The 26000-nt window shown below is 43.6% G+C and overlaps 1 protein-coding gene across 5 annotated transcripts in view; it reads right to left on the reverse strand.

Annotated features, from left to right (window-relative positions):
* Nucleotides 1-26000, reverse strand: part of LOC140202724 (PDZ domain-containing RING finger protein 4-like) — a 475245-nt gene that overhangs the window by 50563 nt on the left and 398682 nt on the right. The gene's annotated exons all lie outside the window — the stretch shown is intronic.

Raw genomic sequence — 26000 nt, forward strand, 5'->3', positions numbered from 1 at the left:
TTCCTCAACATTACCTGGCCATCCACCTATATGTGTATTAGCCGCAAACTTGATCACAATGCCATCACAATGATCACAATTCTGTCATCCAGATCATTAATATATAACATGAAAAGTAAATGGACCCAATACTGACTCTTGGGGAACACCACTAGTCACTGGCAGTCAGTGAGAAAAGGCTCCCTTTATCCCTACTCCCTGCCTCTGCCGTTCAGCCAATTTTATGTCCCTGCTATTATCTTTGCTGTTCGACCATAGACTCTAGTCTTGTTAAGCAGTCTTGTGTGGCATCTTGTCAAAGACCTTCTGAAAATCCAGGTTTTTCTAGCATTTTCTGTTTTTATGTCACATTTCCAACATTCGCCTTATTTTTTGACTTATGTCTCTGATTCCGTACTCTTGCTTGATAATCAGAAAATTTGCCTAAAAACACCATGATACAAGTTCACCCTCCGCCTCTACACTCCCCTCTTCTGCTTTAAAACTCTCACAGTCTGGGTGTTGGTCACCTGTCTTGATGTGTCTTCAATTGTCCTACTCTCAAACTTTGTCCAGTAACTCTCAGTGACAATACGCTTCTTTTAAAGGCACTACACTGAAGGAATATGTTGGTTGTAGTGGTAGAAATAAGCATCAGTACAAGGCCTGAAATCACTTCACTGAGTGGCCTCATCAGCAGAGCCATTGGACAGAATTCAGAATTGGCAATAAGGACAACTTATAATGCCCACAGGTGTAGGGACAAGAGTGAGACCTTGGCCAGCCAGAGATCAAGCCAGCCAAATAAAGATGTACCTCCTGAAGCATCCAAATATTGCACAAAAAGAATAATGCTAACACAAGAGACTGCAGATGCAGAAAGCTGGAGAAAAAGCAAATTACTGAAGGAATTCAGTTCAGTTAACGGGCCTTGACCCAAAACACTGGCTATCCCTTTCCATCTAGAGAAAATGTCTGACACCCTGAGATCCCCCGGCAGCTTGTTTTTTTTTGCTGAACAACAATACTATTCTTTTAAATGCAATTGATGCGTAATAATTCAACTGTTATTTGCATTCAGCGTATTGCTTAAATCTTAAGACATTTACAATATCACAGGGTGAAGTACAGAAAATAATAAACTTGCATTATTTTTACACCCTTCACTTTGTCACACTTACAGATAAGTATCTACATTCACTGTAGTCACTGCTGAAACACAGGATACATTCATCTCACAAACGGTGATGAAATTAATAACCAGATTGTGTATCTTCCTATGTGTTAGTTAAGGTAAAATGTTGGTTAGAAAACCAGTTGGATTCCCCTGCAGCTTATTTAAGGTCATAGAATTTGTATTGTGTACGAGTGGCTCAAATCCAACAGCTCATATGAAAGGCAGCACTCTCTCATTACACCACTAAGGCGTTCCTTCAAATACGTGCATGAGTCCCTGGAGCGCAGCATGAGCATACGGTCAGGCCTGGGCCAAAGTGTAGCCACTAAGCCCTAACACATGACTGCTGCCAACTTTTGTTATTCTTCCATCACACTGAATAGTCTCAAGTCCGATCGACAAGAAGGTTGTCACATGAAAGCATAACCACACTGCTCAACAGATAGAGGGGCATTAGTATAATTGTAATGTGCCAGATGGGCTAATTAAACCATGCATACCCAATGAATAATAAAGCATATAGTTTTGCACACATAGCCTGTATTAATTCTTTCCTTGATGAATCTTCGATGTAATAGCTTTTGTTTTCCTCTCCCCTCCCCCTCCTAACACCCGCTTTAATATCCTGGCAAATACGTGCCAGATGTTAGGAAGTGGATTTCCAGCTGAAACATTCACGTTGCTGGTAAATACATCGCTGCTGCCCATACTCCGAAGCAAACCAATGGACCTGCAGAAAACACAGTCCGAGGGAAGACACTGACCATTGGAAGCTGTGTGGACAAGTTGCCATCCAGAAAGAACAGACAGCAAACTGTTTGATCCCACCTCAATCAGTATTACCGACACGGTAATGCAGCTTGTCAAAACAGCTTTATTATGCATGCAAGGAACAAAGCCGCAACAGTTAGACAGAAGAGGCACATAAGCACAATGTACCAGCACAGAGTTACAGCACAAAGCACAGATTATGTGACTGTAAAACTGATTATTTTCCCTTCGGGTTTATTTTTGCTGATTCTATGCCTGACTCGCACAAATAGACTCACCAATGTGCCTACTGCACATAAAACACGTTCTCTGGCCCTTCTTCTGTGATAACCAAACGGTGCATAGAATTCCCAGTTTACCCTGCGCAAAGCTTATTTAGATGTTCTCACTAGTTCTCTTTGGATCAGTGCTTCATTACTTTCAATTAAAAATACAGCTCAGATCTCACCAGCCATGTCTCCCAAATGTAAATTGAAGGTAAGTCTGAACATGAGACCTTCCCCGATATCTTCAGTGTAACAGGGGCCGTGAATTCAGGAGAGGATTCCTCCACCTTCTGGTTTTCTCCCTAATCCCACTCACAATCAGACCATTCAACCAAGCCAGGAATTTCTCCTTCTGGGAATAGGAGGATGAATGTCAGATTAGATGGATTCATGCAAAAGACCCATAGACATTGACTAATACTTTAATTATATTAATTTGGTGTCAAGTCTGTTCAATATATGACCCAAAAGAAGACCGCAGCTTCTGGAATGTTCTCTGGCTCAACTTTATATCTCCATTATACCTTAATTGAGATAACATACACACAGATCACCAATACCAGATGTAAGTAAAATCAGCGGACGTAAGCAAAAGCAGTGAGAATATTTTCAAACATCTTAGACGATTCAGGCTCTTTTTAAAGAGGAAAGAGCTTGAGTTTTTGGTAAAAATATTGACATATGAAATAATGTTCGGGTTGTGAGAGAGGAAACTGAGATATCTACATTTTCACAGTCAATATGGAAATCTCAAAGTTTTGAAACAAAAATGCAACACATCTCCACAGGCTATATCCCAATACTGTAATAGGTCTAAACTCAACACAGTTCACTCTAGCAAACCACCACTGGCTCACTGCTCCACACTCCCTTTGCCACACTATTTTGACAGTGCAATTGAGAGGTCATTTCAACTTCAATTAATGTCAAAGGGGTCTCATTGTAAAATATGAACAGCGTGCTTTGCTTCTTTACACAGTTACATGTTTTAATGGTGTACGGAGGTTCTGCTCGAGTTTATCATATTTTGTGTAACTAATAAATTGTGATATGTCTGCATCATAGTAACTGATTTAAAAATATATTATTTGTAAATGCTTGAGGAACTCAGCAGCTCAGGCAGCATCTATGGAAAGGAATCAACAGTCGGGCTGAGACTTTCATCAGAACTAGAAAGGAAGGGGGAAGAAGACAGAATAAGAAGGGGGGAGAGGAGAAGGAGTACAAGATGGAGGACAATAGGTGAAGCCAAGTGGGTGGGGGATGGGGGGGTGTGAAGTGAGAAGATGGGAGGCGATAGGAGAAAAAGGTAAACTGCTGAAGAAGAAGGAGTCTGATAGGAGAGGAGAAGGGAACATGGGGGAAGGGAAGGAGGAGGGACACCAGGGGAGGCGATAGGCTGGTGAAGAGAAGAGGTAAGAGGGGAGCCAGAATGGAGAATGGAAAAAGAGGGAGGGGAGAGGGCAGAAAATGACCATAAGTTAGAGAAATTGATGTTCCCCTGGGATCAATAAAGTATGATTATGACTATGACTATGACTATGTTCATGCTATCAGATGCGAGGTTACCCGGACGGAATATAGGATGATGCTCCTGCAACCCGAGAGTGGCTTCATCCTGGCAGGAAAAAAGGCCATAGGCCAACGTGCTGAAATGAAAATGGGGACTGGAATTAAAATGGCTGGCCACAGGGAAATCCTGCTTGTTGAGGATGGAGCCAAGGTGCTCGACAAACTGGTCCCCCAATCTACACTGTGTGTCATCGATGCAGATGAAGCTACATCATGAGCTCAAGATACAGTAGATGGTTTCTTTTTGTATATGTTATTCTAGATTTCCAGCATCTACAGAATCTCCTTATGAAAAGTCAATTGATTACATTTATCCTCAACTTTAATAACATATTGTGCTCATTAATATATTTAAGTGCTCAATATAATATTTAAAAGTGAGATAAAGCCTCCCCCTGTTTTGTTGAATGTGTGTGTTCCTTTAGGTGACTGGCTACTCACCCAGTGTGATGGCATCGGACGCTGGGTGGCATATCACCCAATCAACTGGTGATACCTGGCAGCTGTGGGAAGCACAGGTAAAGGCCAAATCTGGACAACAAAGATCCCTAGATCCTCAGAAGTGGAGGAGGCAAAAGCAGTAGATAGTTGAATGAGCAGGGTACAGATGGACATGACACCCAGTTCCGATGGGGGTGGTGCATGAGGAGGATTTCCTAGTGGGCTTGGTTCTGGGCCTGGCCAAGATGGCCATTCACCGGTCTAGGCAGTGGAAAGTGGAGGGCGCTGCCCGGGCCAACTGCCTGCCCCTTTTCTGAGGGTACGTTCGTGCCCAGCTGTCCTTGGAGAGGGAGCATGTGGTCACAATGGGCATACTGGGGGACTTCCGGGAGTGGCGTCCACCCCCCCCTACCCCCGGGGTATTGACTGTTTTACAGACTGTAGCAACCATATTTTAATTTGAGTATACTTACTATCTTGTAAACATTGAATGCCTGTACCTTGTGATGTAAATAAACTTCTATAGTTTTGTTAAAAAAGTGGAATTAACACAAGTAAGCGGAATTACTGTAGAGCAGTGGATCCCGAATTTTTTTGGGTTACCGCCCCTTTGGCTGCCAGACCACACCTCCGGTGCCCTGTCTCCTTTCCGGCCATTACATCAAAACTATAAAGAATTTTGATTTACGATGCACAGTGGAAGAAAATAGGAATTGCAAACTCAAAGCAGTGACAAATAATTGAAAAAAAAATCAAATCTATTTAAAGCTACAAATAATATTGCTTCTTTATTTAATTGAGGGTAAAAACAATTTTCATCTACAATTTTAGAGCATATATTAATAGCTCAACTATTCACTACTTCATTGCTTTTTCACTTTCAGTGAGATGGACGGGCTTGGTGCAGTGATATCAGCTTCTCAACACCAGGCTGAATGTCACTCAGGAGCTTCAGATCTCCAAGTTTAGTTGCTTGCAGTCTGTTTCATTGCTTTGAAAGGAGTTGGGTGACTGCACTGAAACCATGCTCCACTAAATATAATGTTGGAAAGGCAATGAAGAACATCTTGACCTTCTTTCACAGTGCAGGACAGCATTCAGAGATTCTGCAACCAAAAGTCTTGATACGATTTTTGAGCCTCAGCTTCAGTTCAAAGTCATCTTGTAGCGAGATCAGTTTCTTCATTCATCCATCCTGTTAATTCCTCATTACAAGTGTTCAGGAATGGATTTATTACCCAATCTAGAATTTGGAACGAGAGGAGTTCCTGAAATTGCTCAAATGTGTCTTTATGCAGCTTACTCGGGTGGGCATAGTTTACTTGAAGATCGTCATCTGCTATTCTTTCTTTCTCTTCCAACTCAGCGAGGCTCAGAGATTGGAAAAGGTTGCAATGACCAGTGTTGCACTTAAACAGGGTTAACTTAAGATGAAATGTGGAGATGACTGATTAGACTTTGATTCACATCAGTTCCCTGCAATTGAAGATTAATTTCATAAAATTTACAAATCATTCTGACAAATAAGCAATATCATGTCTAATATTCTTGAGTTAATTACCGAATGAAGCATTCAAGTCTTCAAATAATTTTATCAGTTTCAGAAAGTACATAAAATGGTTTCAAGCATTTTCCCTTTGAGAACCACCTGACTTGTGTGCAACAGGAAGCATTCAAACTGTTCATCATCCCTAATACAAAGCTCTCCGAACACTTGAAAATTAAGCGCATGGGACTTGATTTTATTTACTGCTGTGATAACATTATTTAATGATCTGTGCAGCTGATCACTTAGATTTATTGTGACAAGATCTTATCTGTGAATTACACAGTGAATGGCAAATATGTTAGTACAGATTTTTTTCAAGGAAGTAATAACCCCATGGTGTCCTGTCTTTGATGGCGCCCCATCTGTTGCACAAACAAGAATGCTGGTGAGTGGAATGTCCTTCTCTTTGAAAAATTGCTCAGCTACCCAAAATATTTCTAGTCCCCTTGCAAATAACAACTTTTGAACCATGCTTTCTTATTTTATGAAGCAAACACAACCAATAAGCAAAGATATGTTACCCTGCAAAGTTGACTCACCCAACTGTAGAACAAATTCTGTTGTCCTAAGTATGTTGCAAAATGTACCTTCCACATTTTCAGAAATTTTATCTATTCGTCTTTGAACAGAGTTGCCACTGAGCAGAACTATTTTAATTATTTTGTTTGGTGACTTATATAAAGCCACACTCAGAACCTCCCTTACTGCTGGCAGAACCAGTTCTTGTCTATTTGTATGCGGCTTTTAAGATTTAGCAATGTTGTACGAAGCATGGAAACCATCATTGTTTTGTTGTGAAGTGCTGGCAAACATGCTTTGAAGTGGGTTCTTTTTTTGTTTTTGGAAGTTTTCATGAAGTGACTGAAAGTAAGCTAAATTCTTGTTTGCTTTATCAGGAGTGTATTTCCTTCAAACGTTCAAGGAGCTTGGATGGCTTCACTGCCTCAAATGAAGAAACTTTTTCACACAACAGACACAATGGCTGCTGTTGCTTGCTTGGTGCTGGTATAAATCCATATTTCAGATACTCCACACTATATTGTCTACATTTCTTTTTCGGTTGGTTTGCTTCTGCCATTTTTGTTGTGGTTTAACAAGCATAGTCAATCTCTTATTGTTTAAGTCCAACCTCAAGCACTGCAATCAATAAAGGGGAAAGTTATGACATCATAGCTCAGGCAAAACCTGACTCTTTGCCTGAAGGTACATAAAGTGGGGCAGCGATATCTCAGTTGGGCCATGGGTAATCTTCCTTCTAAGGAGTGCGTGTGTGCACGTGCGCACATATTTTGCAACTAGCATACAAAGGAATTTAAACTGTCCACAAAAGGTTGTCACTCTCTACCTCATTGGCATTTTAAGTATATTTACAATCATACACAATCACATTTCCTTTTCTGGTTTCTGATGCGGATGGTGTTGACAACGTGCAGTTTGTGAAAGTTTGTCCGCAGATCTTAGAATGTATTTCCTTATTCTGTTTCTATTGAAGAAATTATTGATACACTATGTCGAAATCCAAAGCAGCAAAGAGCGTGGTGCAAAAGAACTGCTAGTTCATTTAAAGTGGAATGGCTTATTATCCTTATAGTAGCTTCAGATTTACTTGCACTTAAAAACTCAGTGCGCAAAAAAATAGCACAGCACAAGATTTTTGCATACACTGGCCGTTACAAATTAGAGGCAGTAGTGGCCGTGAGCGGGAGAAATACAGTCAATACCTTTTGAAAGGGCAGATTCTGACTTTTCCCGATTGAACACAGGAATTGCATCACTTTGTGAGTATGGGAATTGTACAAGCTAACACTGTACTACAGAAGTGAATGGCAATGGGTGGGCCAGGCCCAGAAATAACACAATTTCCTCAGTTCAGGTTTCTTATGATATGCCAAATATTAAAGTGTCACATTGATTTTCAACAACCATTACGCTCTTTGAGCAAAGCCAAAGGATTAAACATAGAAACATAGAAAATAGGTACAGGAGTAGGCCATTCGGCCCTTCGAGCCTGCACTGCCATTTATTATGATCATGGCTGATCATCCAACTCAGAACCCCGCCCCAGCCTTCCCTCCATACCTCCTGATCCCCGTAGCCACAAGGGCCATATCTAACTCCCTCTTAAATATAGCCAATGAACTGGCCTCAACTGTTTCCTGTGGCAGAGAATTCCACAGATTCACCACTCTCTGTGTGAAGAAGTTTTTCCTAATCTCGGTCCTAAAAGGCTTCCCCTCTATCCTCAAACTGTGACCCCTCGTTCTGGACTTCCCCAACATCGGGAACAATCTTCCTGCATCTTGCCTGTCCAATCCTTTTAGGATTTTATACATTTCAATCAGATCCCCCCTCAATCTTCTAAATTCCAACGAGTACAAGCCCAGTTCATCCAGTATTTCTTCATATGAAAGTCCTGCCATCCCAGGAATCAATCTGGTGAACCTTCTTTGTACTCCCTCTATGGCAAGGATGTCTTTCCTCAGATTAGGGGACCAAAACTGCACACAATACTCCAGGTGTGGTCTCACCAAGGCCTTGTACAACTGCAGTAGTACCTCCCTGCTCCTGTACTCAAATCCTCTCGCTATAAATGCCAGCATACCACTCGCCTTTTTCACCACCTGCTGTACCTGCATGCCCACTTTCAATGACTGGTGTATAATGACACCCAGGTCTCGTTGCACCTCCCCTTTTCCTAATCGGCCACCATTCAGATAATAATCTGTTTTCCTATTTTTGCCACCAAAGTGGATAACTTCACATTTATCCACATTAAATTGCATCTGCCATGAATTTGCCCACTCACCCAACCTATCCAAGTCACTCTGCATCCTCTTAGCATCCTCCTCACAGCTAACACTGCCACCCAGCTTCGTGTCATCTGCAAACTTGGAGATGCTGCATTTAATTCCCTCATCCAAGTCATTAATATATATTGTAAACAACTGGGGTCCCAGCACTGAGCCTTGCGGTACCCCACTAGTCACCGCCTGCCATTCTGAAAAGGTCCCGTTTATTCCCACTCTTTGCTTCCTGTCTGCTAACCAATTCTCCATCCACATCAATACTTTACCCCCAATACCGTGTGCTTTAAGTTTGCACACTAATCTCCTGTGTGGGACCTTGTCAAAAGCCTTTTGAAAATCCAAATATACCACATCCACTGGTTCTCCCCTATCCACTCTACTAGTTACATCCTCAAAAAATTCTATGAGATTCGTCAGACATGATTTTCCTTTCACAAATCCATGCTGACTTTGTCCGATGATTTCACCGCTTTCCAAATGTGCTGTTATCACATCTTTGATAACTGACTCCAGCAGTTTCCCCACCACCAACGTTAGGCTAAGCGGTCTATAATTCCCCGGTTTCTCTATCCCTCCTTTTTTAAAAAGTGGGGTTACATTAGCCACCCTGCAATCCTCAGGAACTAGTCCAGAATCTAACGAGTTTTGAAAAATTATCACTAATGCATCCACTATTTCTTGGGCTACTTCCTTAAGCACTCTAGGATGCAGACCATCTTGCCTGGGGATGAGGTGATTAAGTGATCATTGCAATCAATTGAGGCACTGATGATCAAATGCTTAAAACAAGTAATTCATCTCTTAAATTAAGCCTGTAATCCCTCAGCTGTGCCACTTGTTAACAAGTGCTCCCCACCATCTTTATCACACCACCCGGGGGGGGGGGGGGGAGGTGAGAGATATCGCCAACTTTGGGAATCACTGTTGATCATCACGCCTCTCTACATTATAGAAAGCCATGGTGACCAAGGTGGGATGTGAGATGAAAGGCCTGTTTCTGTGTTGTATATGTCTATGACTCCAGCTGTTTTCGTTGAGCTCGGTCACTAGTTCAATTGTCTCAATGTCTGACTAACTGCTAAAATAGTGGGATTTTAATAATTCTGCTTTTGGATATGCTTGTAGTGGGAAATTCAAAGAACAATTAGTATTCTCATTTCGATATTATTTCCTTAAAGACACTATGTACAGTAAACCCTTAATTTACACACGGGAATTTGTCACAGAAACAGCTGCAGATTCCAAAAGCAGTGAATACAATTTTCTCCCTCCAGAAGGTCGGTGGAGCTGTGGATAGTGTAGGAGGCTGCTGCAGGTTACATTGACGGGATGCAGTGCTGGGCTGAGAAGTGGCAGATGGAGTCCATTAGCCAGCATCTTTACCCCAGGCAGAAATGGCTAACACGAGAAGAGATAATTTTAAGATGCTGGGAAGAAAGTACAGGGGGAATGTCAGACGTAGGTTGTTTTGTTTTTACAGAGAGATGGGTATGTGCATGAAACGTACTGCTAGGGGTGGTGGTATAGGGGTATTTAAGAAACTTAAATAACCACATGGATGAAAGAAAAATGGAAGGTTATATGGGCGAGGATTGATCTTGGAGTAGGATAAAATTTGGTGTAACATCGTGCGCCAAAGAGTCTGTACTATTCTATGTTGTACATTCTATGTTGGCACGTGGCCAAGTGGTTAAGGTGTTGGTTTAGTGATCTGAAAGTCGCTAGTTTGAGCCTCAGCTGAGGCAGCATGTTGTGTCCTTGAGCAAGGCACTTAACCACACATTGCTCTGCGACGACACCAGTGCCAAGCTATATAGGCTCTAGTGCCCTTCCCTTGGACAGCATTGGTGGTGTGGAGAGGGGAGACTTGCAGCATGGGCAACTGCCGGTCTTCCATACAACCTTGCCCAGGCCTGCGCCCTGGAAACCTTCTAAGGCGCAAATCCATGGTCTCACAAGACTAACGGATGCCTATAAAAAACATTCTAGAGGGATGGGCAATGGATGTAGACGGTGGTAGAGCTGTTACTTCACAGCATCAATGAACTCAGTTCACTGCTGACCTCCGGCACTTTTCCACTGTGACCCTAAAAAGAAACTGCAGGTGCTGGAAATCTAAAATAAAACTAGAAAGCACTGGAAAGGTCAGAAGATCAGGCTGCGCCTGTGGGGAGAGAACCAAAGCTGATGTTTCTGGCTGAAGTCATCCTAATCAGCACATTCTCTCTGTGACTGGTCTGGGTGGGGAGGTTTCTTCCTACCTCCCAAATGTGTGAGTTGGTAGGTTAAATGGTTTGTGCAAGCGTCCTGCAATGTGTGAGTGACGGATAGAAACTCCATGGTCATTGAAGGGACTGTAGGAAGAATTTGTTACAAATAATGGAAAATTCAAATCTTTTTTTTTGCAAAAAGCAATCAGACGTTCCAACTCCTACAGCAGCCTAACAGCTCAAGGCATTGTAGAAATCCCTACAGGAGCGATGAACTCCTGTTCCATCCAACGTGATGGGTGTGGCAGTAGCAGACCTTTACCGAAGGAAAAACGAAGCTGCCTCACCATTCAATGCAGTCATTGCCTATATGCCCCAGGCCTAATCTCTTTTGTACCTGTTCACCATTACCGTCAAACACCCATTCTTGCAAGAAGGTGTCTATCTCCTGTGATCTTGCCACAACTTTCCAAGGATAGAGAACTCCAAAGATTCATTGCAGTCTGTGGGAAGAAATCCCCACAGCTCAGTTTTAAGTGACCCCCGCTTCCCCCCCTTACCTTGTTACTATGGGTGTTCATTTACATCTACAGCCTTGACGTGCACAGAAAATGGATACAATTTGAGGAGAGAATATTAAGAGTTAAAGTCACAAGTATAGAAATTGATGTGGATTGCTGTGAGAGGGTCAGAGGATGCATGACTGTAACAGAGTCTAAAAGCTTCAGAAATGAAACTTACTCCAGTTGTAAAATAGTCGGGATTCTTTCAATTAGAATGTCTGATGATTATAAATTATGAATCCACATTAGATGATAGAAATAAAATTGATTACGTTCCTCAGCTGGCACCGTCAATTGGTGGAAAGGGATCGCTCTGGCAGATCAGACTCTGAGCTGGCCTGAGACTGCAAATTAAGTCCTTCAGTGGCAAACTCAAGCCCTCAAAAGCAAGAAATGACTGCAGGTATGTAACAAAGATTTCCGTGGAGGGAGGATACACCAGCAACCTCTGTGAGGCAGCTGACTCAACAGTATTGCCAGATTCCCCTCTGAACATAATTGTGACTTGGCACTGAAATTCAGCACTGTTATCCTGAAAGGTGGAAATAGGCTATAAAAGTCATTTGAAGGACCACCATCGAACAAGAGGATATCTGGAGTGTGACGTAGGTTCCTACTGTCTTTACCAGTGGGCACCCGGCCTCATAGTCAAGACAACCTCAAGGTCAGTTTAAGCATTTGACATCTGACAGTTCAGGAAAAACATAACCTTTGTTGGGGGGGGGGGAGGAGTGGGGGGGTGAATGTTATCATTTTATTCCCAGGTAGGGAGCTGTGGTATTTATATTGTTTCCTGCTGTTCTCTAATGTTAGAAAACTTACCTAAAAGTTCCACTGTTTCAAACAGTTTAGTACAAACTTCACAGTTTTATTACATTTCTGAACACTTGAGTACCCAACAGATAATTTCGCCAGACCATACTAGGAGCAGCAGTAGGCCACTTAGCCCCACGAGCTTGTTCTGCCATTTAATAAGACCACGATTTATCCAAATGTAACTCCACTACACTCCTGTCCATCCCTGATAATCTTTCATCCCTTGTTCATCAAGAATATATTTACCTCTGTAGAAGAGATTTCCAAAGATTTGTGACTCAGGGCAAAAACAAAAATCTTAGCTTTGCCTTAAATGGGTGAACCCTCACTCGACTGTCCCACAAGAGGAAACATCCTCTACATCCACCTGGTGAAGACCCTTCAGGATCTTTCCATTGTTATAGTTGTCAAGGGAATACTCCAAAAGAAAGTCCAGTAGACTGGGCAGCAACAGTGGGCTTTGTCAGTGCTCATCGTACCTTAAGTGCACAAGCATGAACAATGATGAAGTTCTGAATATGAATACCAATGGAATAGCTACTCAGGATTGAGAAAAGAACATAAAAAAAAATCTGCAGAGAGTGGAAAGAATCTGCTGGAAACATGCATCAAGCCAGGTATCATCCGTGGAAATAGTCTGAGACTTGATTCGGAGCAAGAAGGCTGCGAGTGGAACTGCTAAGGATTTCCGAAGCGAAGGCATTTTACTACTCGGGGTAAAGAGAGGCAAGACTGCGCAGGCGCGTAATGTCAACCAGTAGAGCGGGAAAAGTTTAAGAAGACCGCCATATCCAGCGGGCAGCGTTCGGAGCGGGCAGCGGAGTGAGAAGTGGCAGAGTGATAGGGTTTTGGCTCAATGAGCTTAGGCGGTAATGGGACGAGGCGAGGTAGGTCTACCTGTGTTAATCGTGGAAAGTAAGTATGTGTGTGAGGCCGGTGTTCTGTGCTCGGTGTCAGGTGTGGGAAGTCCTGGAGTCTCCCAACCTCCCAGACGGCCATATCCGCACCCGGTGTGTCGAGCTGCAGCTCCTAAGGGACTGTGTTAGGGAACTGGAGATGCAGTTCGATGACTTTCGTCTGGTCAGGGGAGAGCGAGGAGGTGATAGAAAGGAGTTATAGGCAGGTGGTCACACCAGGTCCATGGGTTACAGTCAGGAGAGGGAAGGGGAAGAGTCAGATACTACCGAGTACCACAAGGATCCTTGTGTCCCACAAGGATCTGTTCTGGGACCTCTACTTTTCATGATTTTTATTAATGACCTGGATATGAGGGTAGAAGGGTGGGCTGGCAAGTTTGCAGACGACACAAAGGTTGGTGGTATTGTAGATAGTGTACAGGATTGTCAAAGATTGCAGAGAGACATTGACAAGGATGCAGAAGTGGGCTGAGAAGTGGCAGATGGAGTTCAACCCGGAGAAGTGTGAGGTGGTACACTTTGGAAGGACAAACTCCACGGCAGAGTACAAAGTAAATGGCAGGATACTTGGTAGTGTGGAGGAGCAGAGGGATCTGGGGGTACATGTTCACAGATCCCTGAAAGTTGCCTCACAGGTGGATAGGGTAGTTAAGAAAGCTTATGGGGTGTTAGCTTTCATAAGTCGAGGGATAGAGTTTAAGAGTCGCGATGTAATGATGCAGCTCTATAAAACTCTGGTTAGGCTACAATTGGAGTACTGTGCCCAGTTCTGTTCGACTCACCATAGGAAGGATGTGGAAGCATTGGAAAGGGTACAGAGGAGATTTACCAGGATGCTGCCTGGTTTAGAGAATATGCATTATGATCAGAGATTAAGGGAGCTAGGGCTTTACTCTTTGGAGAGAAGGAGGATGAGAGGAGACATGATAGAGGTGTACAAGATAATAAGAGGAATAGATAGAGTGGATAGCCAGCGCCTCTTCGCCAGGGCACCACTGCTCAGTACAAGAGGACATGGCTTTAAGGTAAGGGGTGGGAAGTTCAAGGGGGATATTAGAGGAAGGTTTTTTACTCAGAGTGGTTGGTGCGTGGAATGCACTGCCTGAGTCAGTGGTGGAGGCAGATACACTAGTGAAGTTTAAGAGACTACTAGACAGGTGTATGGAGGAATTTAAGGTGGGGGCTTATATGGGAGGCAGGGTTTGAGGGTCGGCACAACATTGTGGGCCGAAGGGCCTGTACTGTGCTGTACTATTCTATGTTCTACGTACCCCTGTGGCTGTAAACCTTGACAATAAGTACTCTCTTTTGAGTACTGTTGGGGGTGACAGCCTACCTGGGGGAAGCAACAGTGGCTATGCCTCTGGCACAGAGTCTGGCCCTGTGGCTCGAAGGGTAGGGAAATGAAGAGAAAGGCAGTAGTGATAGGGAACTCTATAGTTAGGGGGTCAGACAGGTGATTCTGTGGACGCAGGAAAGAAACTTGGATGGTAGTTTGCCTCCCAGGTGCCAGGGTCCAGGATGTTTCAGATCGCATCCACGATATCCTGCAGTGGGAGGGAGAACAGCCGGAAGTCATGGTGCATATTGGTACCAATGACATAGGTAGGAAAAGGGAAGACGTCCTGAAAACAGACTACAGGGAGTTAGGAAGGAAGTTGAGAAGCAGGACCGCAAAGGTAGTAATCTCGGGATTACTGCCTGTGCCACGTGACAGTGAGTATAGGAATAGAATGAGGTGGAGGATAAATATGTGGCTGAGGGATTAGAGCAGGGGGCAGGGATTCAGATTTCTGGATCACTGGGACCTCTTTTGGGGCAGGTGTGACCTGTACAAAAAGGACGGGTTGCACTTGAATCCCAAGGGGAACAATATCCTGGCAGGGAGGTTTGCTAAAGCTACTGGAGAGAGTTTAAACTAGAATTGTTGGGGTGTGGGAACCGAACTGAAGAGACTGGGGAAGAGGCGGTTGGTTCACAAATAGAGAAAGCTTGGAGACAGTGTGTGAGGGAGGATAGGCAGGTGATAGAGATGGGACGCGCTCAGACTGACGGTTTGAGATGTGTCTACTTTAATGCAAGGAGTATTGTGAATAAAGCAGATGAGCTTAGAGCGTGGATCAGTACTTGGAGCTATGATGTGGTGGCCATTACAGAGACTTGGATGGCTCAGGGACAGGAATGGTTACTTCAAGTGCCGGGTTTTAGATGTTTCAGAAAGGACAGGGAGGGAGGCAAAAGAGCTGGGGATGTGGCACACTCGATCAGAGATAGTGTCACGGCTGTAGAAAAGAAGGAAGACATGGAGGGATTGTCTACGGAGTCTCTGTGGGTGGAGGTTAGGAACAGGAAGGGGTCATTAACTTTACTGGGTGTTTTTTATAGGCCACCCAATAGGAACAGAGATATCGATGAGCAGATAGGGAAACAGGTCCTGGAAAGGTGTAATAATAACAGAGTTGCCGTGATGGGAGATTTTAATTTCCCAAATATCAATTGGCATCACCCTAGAGCAAGGGGTTTAGGTGGGGAGGAGTTTGTTAGGTGTGTTCAGGAAGGTTTCTTGACACAATATGTAGATAAGCCTACAAGAGGAGAGACTGCACTGATTTGGTATTGGAAAATGAACCTGGTCAGGTGTCAGATCTCTCGGTGGGAGAGCACTTTTGGAGATAGTGATCATAATTCTATCTCCTTTACAGTAGCATTGGAGAGGGATAGAAACAGACAAGTTAGAAAAGCATTTAAATGGAGTAAGGGAAATTATGAGGCTATCAGGCAGGAACTTGGAAGCTTAAATGGGAACTGATGTTCTCAGGGAAAGGTACAGAAGAAATGTGGCAAATGTTCAGGGAATATTTGTGTGGAGTTCTGCATAGGTACATTCCAATGAGACAGGGAAGTTATGGTAGGGTACAGGAACCGTGGTGTACAAAGGCTGTAATAAATCTAGTCAAGAAGAAAAGAAAAGCTCACAAAAGGTTCAGAGTGCTAGGTAATGTTAGAGATCTAGAAGATTATAAGACTAACAGGAAGGAGCTTAAGAAGGAAGTTAGGAGAGGCAGAAGGGGCCATGAGAAGGCCTTGGCAGGCAGGATTAAGGAAAACCCCAAGGCATTCTACAAGTATGTGAAGAGCAAGAGGATAAAACGTGAAAGAATAGGACCTATCAAGTGTGACAGTGGGAAAGTGTGTATGGAACTGGAGGAAATAGCAGAGGTACTTAATGAATACTTTACTTCAGTATTCACTCTGGAAAAGGATCTTGGTGATTGTAGTGATGACTTGCAGCGAACTGAAAAGCTTGAGTATGTAGATATTAAGAAAGAGGATGTGCTGGAGCTTTTGGAAAGCATCAAGTTGGATAAGTCACCAGGACCGGATGAGATGTAGCCCAGGCTGCTGTGGAAGGCGAGGGAGGAGATTGCCAAGCCTCTGGCGATGATTTTTGCATCATTTATGGGGACGGGAGAAGTTCCGGAGGATCGGAGGGTTGCGGATGTTGTTCCTTTATTCAAGAAAGGGAGTAGAGATAGCCCAGGAAATTATAGACCAGTGAGTCTTACTTCAGTGGTTGGTAAGTTGATGGAGAAGATCCTGTGAGGCAGGATTTATGAACATTTAGAGAGGTATAATATGATTAGGAATAGTTAGCATGGCTTTGTCAAGGGCAAGTCGTGCCTTACAAGCCTGATTAAATTTTTTGACGACATCACTAAACACACTGATGAAGGAAGAGCAGTAGATGTAGTGTATATGGATTTCAGCAAGGCATTTGATAAGGTACCCCATGCAAGGCTTATTGAGAAAATAAGGAGGCATGGGATCAAAGGGGACATTGCTTTGTGCATCCAGAACTGGCTTGCCTACAGAAGGCAAAGAGTAGTTGTAGACGGGTCATATTCTGCACGGAGGTCGGTCACCAGTGGTGTGCCTCAGCGATCTGTTCTGGGACACTTACTCTTTGTGATTTTTATAAATGACCTGGATGAGGAAGTGGAGGGATGGGTTAATAAGTTTGCTGATGACACAAAGGTTGCAGGTGTTGTGGATAGTGTGGAGGGCTGTTAGAGGTTACAGTGGGACATTGATAGGATGCAAAACTGGGCTGAGAAGTGGCAGATGGAGTACAACCCAGATAAGTGTGAAGTGGTTCATTTTGGTAGGTCAAATATGATGACAGAATATAGTATTAATGGTAAGACTCTTGGCAGTGTGGAGGATCAGAGGGATCTTGGGGTCCAAGTTCATAGAACGCTCAATGCAGCTACGCAGATTTACTCTGTGGTTAAGAAGGCATACGCTGAATTGGTCATCAACCGTGGGATTCAGCTTAAGAGCCGAGAGGTAGTGTTGCAGCTAAATAGGACCCTGGTGAGACCCCACTTGGAGTACTGTGCTCAGTTCTGGTCACCTCACTACAGGAAGGATGTGGAAACCATAGAAAGGGTGCAGAGGAGATTTACAAGGATGTTGCCTGGATTGGGGAGCATGCCTTATGAAAACAGGTTGAGTGAACTCAGCCTTTTCTCCTTGGGAGTGACGGAGGATGAGAGATGACCTGATAGAGGTGGATAAGATGATGAGAGGCATTGATTGTGTGGACAGTCAAGAGGCTTTTTCCCAGAGCTGAAATGGTTGCCACAAGAGGACACAGGTTTAAGGTGCTGGGGAGTAGGTGCAGAGGAGATGTCAGGTGTAAGTTTTTTACTCAGAGAGTGGTGAAAGCGTGGAATGGGCTGCCGGCGACAATGCTGGAGGCAGATAAGATAGGGTCTTTTAAGAGACTCCTGGATAGGTACATGGAGCTTAGAAAAATCGAGGGCTATGGGCAAGCCTAGTAATTTCTAAGGTAGGGACATGTTTGGCTACTTTGTGGGCTGAAGGCCTGTATTGTGCTGTAGGTTTTGTAGGTTTTCCATGTTTTCTATGTTAACCATTTTTTAAAATTCCATATACTTGCTGAGTAGTCCTAGCATTTTCCGTTTTTTTGTTGTTGTTATCAGAGATGAGAAGAAATTGGGCATTCAACTGGAGGGTAATGAACCTTTGAACCCCACTCTCCAAGATGACCATGGATGGTCAGTTAGCTATTCCAGTCAGAATATTTGGATATTATGGGTTTATTGCAGCTCTGACACAAAGGATAGGCCATGAATTAATGGATGGGAAAACAGGTGAACAGGTCTTCCTTCTGTTAATTATGTCCTAAAATATACATGAGCTAGCTTCTGTGCTCATTTAAGTGTTTGTCCACAGGACCTCTGCCTTTCTATCTGAAGATTTGAGCAAGAAAGTACAGAGGCACAGAATGTTCACAAAAATCATGCTTCTCTGCCTCTTCATCTAACCCTGCTGGCAGAACCTGCTCTCTGTGTGAAAACGAACATCAAACAGAATTTACTATGGTTACAATGGTTCTGATGGTTGAATAGCTGCTAACACACACTGTGACAGGAAGTATCTTGAAGATAATACCAAAGAGCTGCCTGCTCCCTATGCAGCCCGGTCTCTTCCAGGACACCAAGCAACTGGTTAATACAAAGAACTAACTTTTTGTTATGTCTGGATATTTCACTAACATGTTGATGGAACATTCTCAAAATCGGGGAGCAGAAAGTTTAAAGGTGCAGGATATTTTCAAACCCTTGTATCTGCATGAGGACAATATGCAAGCAGGCACTTTGCCTCGCACAGATGCAAAGCCATGGAGCAATACAGCACAGAAAAAGGACCTTCAGCCTCACGTCAAGAACCCACTTACACCAATCCCATTTTTTGTATTCTCCACAAGTCCCCATGAACTCTCCTCAGATTCTACCACTCACTTACACACGAGTGGCAATTTACAGTGGCTGATTATTAACCTACCAACTTGCTTGTGTTTGGGAGGTGGGAGGAACAGGAGCACACATGATCACAAAGGGAAGGTACACACTACACCTGGATGGCAAGAGGTTAGGTTTTAACTCGGGTCACCAGACCGGTGAGGCAGCAGCTCTATCAGCAGGGCACTAGTAATATAGCATTAGCACAGCTCATCATCTTCCATGTACAATAAATCACCGTGAAATACAAAAGAAAGCACTATACTGTAATTGGATACAAGATCCCAAGAACAGAAAGACTGTTAATTTCTTCTTGGAAGTATTGTCAGGATGCTTCATCAGATCTATAACATTTACTTCAATCACTGGAATAAGCTCTCAGGCACTGACCATGTCACACCCACTCAGTTAAACCACGCCACCTAATATTTTTCTGTCTTTAATAAAAACCAAAATTACATCAAAGTGGTTCTATCAAACCAGAATTGCACTACCCCTCATAAGGAGATACGAGGCAGATGATCAAAAGCTTGGTCAAAGAGGAAGATTTGAAGAAGCGCGTTAAAAAAGAAAGAAGGATGGTCGGATGGAGACACAAAAGTGTAGATGCTGGAATCTGGAGCAAAATATAAGCTGCTGGAAGAACTTCACGGGTCAAACAGCATCTGTGGAGGCATAAGGACAGTTGGTGTTTTGTGTTGGAACTTGATGCACTGGGTATAAAAGAGTTGTGTCAATGTGGATAACTGATGGAAGTATTCGAATAAAGAGTTTTAGAAAGAGCATGCATAGATTTGGGGTCACAATCTAGAACTAGACAATGGTACTTTGTGAAAGGAATAGTAATTCTGGTGAGATGGTAGCACACTTGTATGCAGCAGCCTCTCCGGGGCCAACCAAAGATGTTTTTGTCCTTTTTAAATGTCTATTTTATGATTGCAAGACTGATGGACATTAAGAACTTCAAGTGCTGCAGCTCTACCCCATCAGCATGTTGCTCCCTAGTAGAGGAGCTTGCCTTGGTGCAGACCGTGTTGCTGCCTGCTACAGAAAGCGTCAGAGTTGGTGCTCAAAGCTGGTGTATAGTTGAACAGTGAGTGATTGTCTCGAACATTTTGCTTGTGATCACAAGACTCTGTTGGACATTGGCAACGTAGAGTACTCCAACTCCGGTGGTGCTGTGTGGCCTCGGTTGTAGCACACACTAGGCCTCGTGCCACGGGCTCACTTGTTGCAGTCATCGAGGAGTGAAGAGGGGAGACACGGGACGTGGCGGGGCGCAGCATTCATGCTGGATCGAAGCTGGATCCTTCCATCAGTGCTGCCCTCCAGTGTTCAGCAGGTGGAAAACAAGCTGGATTGTGGACCGCTGAGGGCTAGTTCTAGCTGACGACATCCATGTACATTGATTTACAGGACATGACAGTCAGGGACTTGGGCTAAATTATATTTTCTTGTGTGATGGTATGTTCACTGCTATCTTGTATGTGCTGTATTTGCTTTGTGCTGTGTATGACTGTTGGTACTGTGTTTTGCATATTGGTCCCGGAAGAGCACTGTTTCGTTTGGCTGTATTCATGGGTATTCATGGGTGGCTGAATGACAATTAAACTTGAAGTTGAACTTGAATTTGAATTTGTAAAGTTTGTGGGAAAAGGTTGTCGGTGCAGCAATGGTTCAAGGGTTACTTCAAGAAAAAGGTCGGAAAAACAGGTTTGAAAAAAGGATGAGCAATACACAAAGAGAGAGACAACCGTAAAGTCTGTCCAGTTAATACATTCAAGTGATCATTAATCTGTTCAGTTTTTTAAAGAAAAATAGACAAGTATATGACCCTCATTTACCTCACAAACTTACAAGGTGCTTTGCAACCAGTGTGAGGCTGTTTTGGAGTGTGGTCCAAGTTATCACATAGGGAAGCAGCAATTTGTCCAGACCTGTCACGTGATGTTGATTGTAAGAGATAAGCATCGACAAGATATTCAACTGAGAAGGCTAATAGTAATGTCCATTTAACATTTCAGCTACAAGCCAGCACCCAAAACTGTGCAAAACTCTTCGTTCAACACTGAAATGCTAGATTATGTGCTTAGATTTCACTTTTCTTTTTCAAAGGGCAGCATTAAAACTAGTGAAAAATGGAGTTCCTGCCAGTATGTGTTCAATTCCAGACTGGAGAGTACTTGGGCAAATGATCTTCAAAGCAGAATTTAACATTTCCAATGTCTACATACAGCTTCTTGCCTGTCCGTCACCGTCCCACTCTCACTAATGAGCACTTCCAGTTTTGTTGCATCTTGGTTAATAACCTTTCTAATATGCTCCATGTACTTCTCATTCCTTTCATTGTAAATTACCTGGTAATGCGAACAAGTAGGCCCTCAAGGCAGCAATCAACAGAATGGTAATTGCGTTAAAAAATTTATAAGTTCAAAGCCTACAGTGGTGTAAAAACCTTTGTGAGCTCATGTATTGCCTTCAAAAGCACTCACTTTAAATAAAGGCAAAATACAACCCAACATCTTATTTCATTGTCTTATAGATTCTTCCTTAAAACTCTGAACTTCAGCTGCTAATTCCTTGCCTCCTGGAATTTCTTTCCTCCAAACTCCTCTGGCGTTTTCTCCTTCCAGTTTGCCTTTCAGACTGACAAGCAATCATTTGATCACAAGTCTGCAGATGGTGTTGGATCCAACAACTTCTGTGCAACATATCATGTTCCTGGTGTGCAACACCACCAAGGTTGAAAAGGACATCAGAGATGGATCAGTAAACCCCTAAGTGGGCTGTGGGCTTTCAAAAGGTAGAGGGTTGTAGTTATCGTAACTTAAAGGTGAAGCAAGGGATCTGCCATATATGCCCTTGAATAGAAAATGCTACAAAAAGAAGTCAATACAGCTCAGTCCATCATAGGTAAAGCCCTCCCCACTACTGAGCACATCCACATTGACTATTGTTGCAGAAAGGAGCATCCATCATCAGGGAACCCACCACCCAAGTTGTGCTCTTTCCTCTCTGCTGCCATCAGGAAGAAGGTAGAGGAGCCTCAGAACCCACACCACTGGGTTCAGGAACAGTTATTACCCCTCAACCATCAGGCTTCCCTTCGCCCATCAATGAAATGTTTCCACATCCTACAGACTCACTTTCGAGAACTCTTCACCTCATGTTTTCGATATTTATTGCTCGTTTGCTTATGTATGTATGTATGTATGTATTTGCAGTTTGTTGTCTTTTGCACACTGGCTGAACGCCCGGTGAGTGTGGCCTTGTGGCCTTTCCTTGGTTTTATTATGGTTATTACACTATGATGGATTTATTGAGTATACCCGCAAGAAAATGAATGTCAGGGTTGTGTATGTGAGATATATATAAAACATTGATAATAATTTTACTTTGAACTTAACATGGGCAGAGTATAATCACATATTATAGCAGCAAGTCCACGTCAATGCCATGCACCTTTTTACACCAATACCATAACAATTCCAGTTTATTCTTCCCACATTCCCATCTATGCTCCCTTCAACAATCCCAGCTTCTCCACACTATTCCCTTTAATCCCACTAAGCCAGGAGCAACTTACAGTGGCCAATTAACTTGGAACATGAGAAGAAACCAGAGCATACGGAGATAACCCATGTTATCACATGTAAAAAAGGAGAAGATGGCGGCACAATGCAGCACGCGCGGCCACGTCGGTGGTGATGTCTGTTATTTGTCAAGTAGGGGACCGTGCACAATTCTGATTTGATGGAGACAGACGTGAGAATACGGAGGAACATCTGGAGAAACTTCTGAAATGCCCGCTTCGCTGCCGCTGCTACTGTGTAGTAATCGGAATCTCCAGAGCAGAAGGCCCCGAATCCTCGACTTTGCTTGTTTCAGCGGCCGGGGCTAGGTCGAAGGCGCTTGGCAGAGGATGGTGCTCGGGAGGCTGTAACGGAGGGGCTGGTCGGAGGCTCGAAGTTTTCGGACAAACGGACTCAGTGTCGGCTGTGGTCGGCTGCTTCCAATGCATCTGCAGTTGTCGGTGCCTGGAGGTTTATGGCAGGGAGTTTCTCCCTTTTGCCACCTGCTATAGGGGACTCGGGGGTCGATCACTCAGGACTTTGAGACTTTTTTTTTACCGTGCCCATGGTCTGTCCTTTATCAAATTATCCTATTGTTTTGCACTGCTGTAACTATATGTTATAATTATGTGGTTCTGTCAGTGCTAGTCTTTGGTTTGTCCTGTTTTTCTGTGATATCACTCTGGAGGAACATTGTATCATTTCTTAATGCATGCATGCATTTCTAAATGACAATAAACGAGGACTGAGGGTTCTCATAATCTAAAAAATAAAAGCACCATGGATGCTGTGCTCCCAAGCTTTAAAAGTGAAGAAAAGCTTTAGCAATAAAGCAAGATGAAGGTCACGATGCACAGTGGTCCCTATGTCTGGTATGGAGGATTTGGGGAGGAGGAGGAAAATACTCTTGGGAAAGAAATTTGTCCTCCGTTGCATGTGCTCAAGAAGCAGTGTAGAACAGCATGCACTCTGCATATTAGTGCCAAACTTCTATAATGATACCAGAACCAAGAATCTGTAACCACCGGGAATGACCCACCAGGCTATAGCTCTTTTTCCTCAGAAGGAAGATAACCAGAAATTGTTAGCATTTGATAAGCACAGACAAAGATGCAAAAATAAAAACATCCATGCTTTGAAAATCTGCAATAAAAAGAGTAGTTACTGGAAACACTCAGCAGGTTAGGCTGCTCCTACAGAAAGACAAAAAAACAGAGTTAGTATAGCAGGGTCAAGATGGCGCCAAGCTGTGATGTCCATCGAAGTTATGACTCAGACTTAGTTACTTTTTAGGTCTGTACGGGTAGCTTTGGGAACAGTGCAGGGAGTTAAGGGTCATGTTAGGGTTTAGGGGCAGTGATGAGGAAGAGTTGGGGGCCAAGGGCAGTAAATGAAGGGTCAGGGGAAGGAGCAAGTGTTCAGAGTCCAGGTCAGAATGCTCCACAATTGAAGGTCAGTGATCGTTGAGGTCAGGTCAGCAGGTACTGAGGACGGAGACCAGCAATCCCCAAGTCGGCGAATCCTGGGTTAGAGGTCCCTATGGGTAGGAAGCATAAGGGGCGAGGCCCAAGGTTCAAAGTCTCATGATTGGTAAGTCCTGGTGTCGAAGCCCGAAGGTCAAAGTTCGGTGATCACCAAAGGCTGAAGTCCATAGGTTGGCAAGTCTTGAAGTCAAAGATCAAAGTCAGCAAGTCCAGGGCCAGGGACTAAAGGCTTTGTGTGTGAGCAGGTGAATGGGAGGGTGGGGAAAGGGACCTGTTTTGCTGCTGCTGTCATTTTTGCTTGTGTTGTTCTGCCGAACATTGTGGGCATGCTGCGTTGCTGCTGGAGTATGTGGTGACATTTGTGGGCTGCCACCAGCACACCCTCAGGTGTGTTGGTTGTGAACACAAAGACATATTTCATTGCACGTTTCAATGTACACGTGATGGATAAATCTGAACCTGAATAACCACTTTTCGCCAAAAGCAGGAATGAGTGAGAAAACAGATATGTGCTTAAAGTTGCAGAGACGTAGGAGGGGTGGCAACAACAGAAATGTTTGCAGCTGCTGGGCGAAGGTATACCATGCAAGTCCGTGAACGGTGGTGATGCTGGTGAGAACTGGTGCTGAAGGCTTCCTTGACACAGCCGATTTACAGCAGCATCTTTAATTTCGTATTTCCAGCAAATGCTTTGCTCTGCGCCTCACACGTCCAGCAGTGTTCTTTCCTTCGATGTTTATTCTTCTTTTTACATCTTCTCCAAACTAAGCTGACGTGACTAACAAGCTTCCATCACCATCTCTCTGAATACACCACCACCATCTGTGTCACCAGGATTTTGCTGGTTCATTTGTGAAGAAAGCAGCAGGAGACGGTTACTGAACCTATTCCTCAGCAAGAATAAACTCAATCAGAACACAATTCAGCTTCCATTTCTCAATCCCATAAGGAACTTACCTGTAACTAACTGAAATCCATCTTCTTTGGCATTAGGTAATTTCTCTCCCACCTTTCAAGCTGCCAGCTAACAGAGATAATCTGGCAGGTAGAAAATGAAGTTGCATCTTACTTGTCTGCTGCCACTACTGCTATTGGATTTCAAAGTAAAAATGGAAACTATGTTCCATCAGTAAGTTTCCTCGGCTGTTTTGTAACCCTCTCCTCCATTCCCCTCACTACCACTAACCTCCAACTACTTGCCCCCTCCATTGTCAGGGACCATCACACAAGCCAGCCTTCCCTCCACTGACTCTGCCAACACTTCCCACCAAAAGCCGCTGATGTGAGCAAGGACCCGTCCCAACTCGTTCACTTTCTCCTCTGCTCTCCTGTGGGGCAGAAGATACAAAAGCCTGAAAGCATAAGCCATTAAGCTCAGCGATAGCTTCTATCTCATTATTATCTGACTCTAGAATGGACGTCTCATATGCTGAAGATGAACACCTGATCTCCCATCGACCCATGTGGTACTTGCACTTCATAGTGTTTATCTGCTCTTCACTTTCCCTGCATTTGCAACACTATATTCCGTATTCTATTTACTTTACAATACCTTCATGTACTTGTGAATGGTATGCAAACAGAAGCTTTCCACCGTATCTCGGTATGTATGAAAACAATAAACTAGTACTGGTACCATTCCCAAAGGCCCCCCCCTCGTTGTGGCCTCAGTCCTGGTTTTCCCACTGGGTCTGTCAATTAGGAAAATGTAACAGAGCACTGAAGTAAGATTATACTGTTAATTTTTTTTTAAGACCATAACCTGACTCTTGGTGGTTTTTTCCAGCATGACTAAGCTCTCTGAAAATCCTGGGTCCTTTGATCCTTTGTGCCAGTAGATGAAGGAAATAATGCTGCCGGTTAGTGACAACACTACCAAAGTACAAATGGTATGGATGGAACTAAAACTGATTTTCCAATTCTGATCATCTTTAACATCCCTATTGAAGTCCAACTGAACTCCAATTCAACAGGTAAAGTCAGTCTTTCCTTTTAACTACATCCCAGAAATTGAAACACTGTGAATTTGTGGATTTTTTCTGCAAGAT

The sequence above is a fragment of the Mobula birostris genome, chromosome 9, assembly GCF_030028105.1.
Source record: "Mobula birostris isolate sMobBir1 chromosome 9, sMobBir1.hap1, whole genome shotgun sequence".
NCBI lineage: Eukaryota > Metazoa > Chordata > Chondrichthyes > Myliobatiformes > Myliobatidae > Mobula > Mobula birostris.